Source organism: Lolium perenne, chromosome 1, assembly GCF_019359855.2.
Source record: "Lolium perenne isolate Kyuss_39 chromosome 1, Kyuss_2.0, whole genome shotgun sequence".
Lineage (NCBI taxonomy): Eukaryota > Viridiplantae > Streptophyta > Magnoliopsida > Poales > Poaceae > Lolium > Lolium perenne.
The window spans coordinates 33991218-33995811 of NC_067244.2; positions in this window are offsets into that span (position 1 = coordinate 33991218).

The following is a 4594-nucleotide window of genomic DNA, read 5'->3' on the forward strand; positions in this document are numbered from 1 at the left end:
TTGGGCACTCCCACCTTGAGTGTGGTAATGGAGAACATCTAGAGGGGTAGAGGACAAGGTATGAGGGGAGGAAGATTTACTGATGCTTTGCAGATACTCGTGGAGAGATGAGGGGACGAGGTGACCATGTTGGAGAGAGTTGGAGGCATAATGCCCTACCCTATGTTAATGGTAATGCAGTCATATACCCCTCACTCAAAGATACTGCAACTAGTCCCTTAAAGGAAAGGATATGGAAATTGATCATGAAGGCAATGGTATGGCCGAAGCTAAAAGAAACCTCCTTGGAGATTTTCCTGAGGAGGAGGGTTCAGCGGAGAAAACGGGAGATGGCAATCTGGCCATCATGGAATCTACTCCACCACCTGCAGGTACAATGGTAGACAATGGGAGGGTATCAGAGACAAAGAAAGAAACAAGCGAACGAAGACTGGAGCAGACTCCTCTTCACTAGGATCGGCGGGCTCTCTCGAGGAGCTTGTACGGTCGCAATGAGACTTCTAGCTTGGAATTGCTGTGGTTTGGGTAATGCTGCGGCAATTCGTGCGCTCATGGATGTCCTGAGGTGCCACAACCCAGATGTTGTTTTCCTCTCGGAAACACATCTTGAAAATTACCCAGCTGAGTGTCTTCGTCGTCAAATGAGAATGGATCATTGATACGTCTCCGACGTATCGATAATTTCTTATGTTCCATGCTACATTATTGATGATATCTACATGTTTTATACACATTATATGTCGTATTTATGCATTTTCCGGCACTAACATATTAACAAGATGCCGAAGAGCCAGTTGCTGTTTTCTGCTGTTTTTGGTTTCAGAAATCCTAGTAACGAAATATTCTCGGAATTGGACGAAATCAACGCCCAGGGTCCTATTTTGCCACGAAGCTTCCAGAAGACCGAAGGAGAGTCGAAGTGGGGCCACGAGGTGGCTGAGACACCAGGCGGCGCGGCCTGTGCCCTGGCCGCGCCGGCCTGTCGTGCGGGGCCCCTCGTGCCGCCTCTTTACCCGCCCTTCCGCCTACAAATAGCCTCCGTCGCGAAACCCCGATCGAGAGCCACGATACGGAAAACCCATCGAGGCGCCGCCGCCGCCAATCCCATCTCGGGGGATTCAGGAGATCGCCTCCGGCACCCTGCCGGAGAGGGGATTCATCTCCCGGAGGACTCTTCACCGCCATGGTCGCCTCCGGAGTGATGAGTGAGTAGTTCACCCCTGGACTATGGGTCCATAGCAGTAGCTAGATGGTTGTCTTCTCCTCATTGTGCTTCATTGTTGGATCTTGTGAGCTGCCTAACATGATCAAGATCATCTATCTGTAATGCTATATGTTGTGTTTGTCGGGATCCGATGGATAGAGAATACTATGTTATGTTAATTATCAATCTATTACCTATGTGTTGTTTATGATCTTGCATGCTCTCCGTTATTAGTAGAGGCTCTGGCCAAGTTTTTGCTCTTAACTCCAAGAGGGAGTATTTATGCTCGATAGTGGGTTCATGCCTCCATTAAATGGGGATGTGACAGAAAGTTCTAAGGTTGTGGATGTGTTGTTGCCACTAGGGATAAAACATTGATGCTATGTCTAAGGATGTAGTTATTGATTACATTACGCACCATACTTAATGCAATTGTCTGTTGTTTTGCAACTTAATACTGGAAGGGGTTCGGATGATAACCTGAAGGTGGACTTTTTAGGCATAGATGCATGCTGGATAGCGGTCTATGTACTTTGTCGTAATGCCCAATTAAATCTCACAATATTTATCATATCATGTATGTGCATTGTTATGCCCTCTCTATTTGTCAATTGCCCGACTGTAATTTGTTCACCCAACATGCTTTTATCTTATGGGAGAGACACCTCTAGTGAACTGTGGACCCCGGTCCTATTCTTTACATCGCATACAATCTACTGCAATTGTTCTTTATCAAGTTTCGCAAACAATCATCTTCCACACAATACGGTTAATCCTTTGTTACAGCAAGCCGGTGAGATTGACAACCTCACTGTTTCGTTGGGGCAAAGTACTTTGGTTGTGTTGTGCAGGTTCCACGTTGGCGCCGGAATCCCTGGTGTTGCGCCGCATTACATTCCGCCACCTTCAACCTTCAACGTGCTTCTTGGCTCCTCCTGGTTCGATAAACCTTGGTTTCTTTCTGAGGGAAAACTTACTGCTGTGCGCATCACACCTTCCTCTTGGGGTTCCCAACGGACGTGTCATCTACGCGCATCAAGATTGTTTTCTGGCGCCGTTGCCGGGGAGATCAAGACACGCTGCAAGGGGAGTCTCCACTTCCCAATCTCTTTACTTTGTTTTTGTCTTGCTTTATTTTATTTACTACTTTGTTTGCTGCATTATATCAAAACACAAAAAATTAGTTGCTAGCTTTACTTTATTTACTGTCTTGCACTCTATATCAAAAACACAAAAAAATTAGTTACTTGCATTTACTTCATCTAGTTTGCTTTATTCACTACTGCTAAAATGAGTAATCCTGAAGTTGAAGTTCGTTCGTTTAAGCAACAAGGGGGAGAATGTTTAAAAGATGCTTGATATAGAATTAGTGATGCCCATAATAGGTGCACTAAGAAACACTCCACCACTATCCTACTCAGGAATTTTTATGTTGGTATCTCTAGCTGGAATAGGTATGTTCTCGATTGTCTTGCAGGAGGTAACTTCCTAGGCGCTCCTGCTTTAGAAGCTAGTTGCATTATTGAGAGTTTATTTGGAATACCACCTGTTAATGAAGTTAAAATTGGAACCTCTCTTGAAGATGTTATGAAAAAACTGGAAACCATAGAGAAAAATTTCCCAAGTGTTGAAACTAAATTGGAAATGTTACTTGATAAAACTGATGAACTTGATAAATCCTTAGAAGGAATTGATGGAAGAATTAGTGTCCTAGGAACTTGTGTTGACCATGATAATCAAATTAATAGGATTGGAGAACTTGAAAAAGCTATGGGAACCTTGGGTTCAACCTTTTCATCTTTAAAGTTTAGAGAGAAAGCTTATGTAGGAAAGGAGCAAAAGTTTATGTATGTCTCTAAAGTGCCTAAACCAAAGAAATATTATTATAGGCCTAAAATTGACAAAGCCCTTAGTGCCACCACATATGGGGGAACTTACAATGCCAATGCATCATCCCTCGATAATACTTGATTTACACTTTCTGCGCCTAGCTGAAAGGCGTTAAAGAAAAGCGCTTATGGGAGACAACCCATGTTTTTACTACAGTATTTTTTTTTTTGAATTTGAGTCTTAGAAGTTGTTTACTACTGTAGCAACCTCTCCTTATCTTAGTTTTATGTTTTGTTGTGCCAAGTAAAGTCTTTGATAGTAAGGTTCATACTAGATTTGGATTACTGCGCAGAAACAGATTTCTTTGCTGTCACGAATCTGGGCCTAATTCTCTGTAGGTAACTCAGAAAATTATGCCAATTTACGTGAGTGATCCTCAGATATGTACGCAACTTTAATTCAATTTGGTCATTTTCATTTGAGCAAGTCTGGTGCCTCAATAAAATCCATCTTTACGGACTGTTCTGTTTTGACAGATTCTGCCTTTTATTTCGCATTGCCTCTTTTGCTATGTTGGATGAATTTATTTGATCCATTAATGTCCAGTAGCTTTATGCAATGTCCAGAAGTGTTAAGAATGATTGTGTCACCTCTGAACATGTTAATTTTTGTTGGGGGGATGACCCCCGGTATGCCAAAGGCATGCCAAACCGGATGGTATGAGCCATCAAGATACCGGTTTAATATTGATACCGGACATGGTCGTCTCTAACCAAAGATACCGGATAAAAGAATAAGATACCGGATTGAAGAGTAAACCGGATTATGATGGCTGAGTTCAACAGTGTTGGATGAAACAATCCGGTATACCATGAGGGGTATACCGGAGTAAAGGCACCGGAGCAAAGATAACGGAAGAAAGATACCGGTAAAAAGATACCGGTAAAAAGGGAAAGGTACCGGAAAACCGGTACCAGGGTCACTGTAGCACGTCGGCAAGACTGGTCAAAGATTCTCTAAGGAGCTAGAAGACAAGTATGAGCTAAGCAAAGTAGCTTTAAGCGAAGCCTTGACGCCAAAGGTGGAGGATGACGCCAAAAGCAACCGGGGGCGTCAGCCTCTGTGGTTAAAGAAGCCGGCGCCGCCCTTTTTGACTAAAGTGACTTTGTAAAAGTAGTTTGTCTAGTCAAAGATGCTGTAAGATGCCATTAGATGCCATTTAGATGCCATTAGGGTTTCTTGCTCTGTAAGCCACCTCTCCCCTATATAAGGAGAGGAGGTAGCCCCATTACGGGCACGATCTGAGGGACGACCTAGCACCTACGTTCCTGTAACCACAAACCTGTAATTTGCTAAGAGCAATAAAGAGAAAGATCTAGAGCGGAGTTCATCCTTGTGTTCTTCTTCTTGTTTCGCTACCCTTGGTTGTGTTCTTGAGGAAAGCATCCGGAAGTTCGTCCAATCTTATCACAAACCCTCCCCCGAATCCTCTAGCGCACATTCGGCCCCAACTCAAGCCATCCCATGGCATCTGCTCGTTCGCCACGACGACAGTTGGCG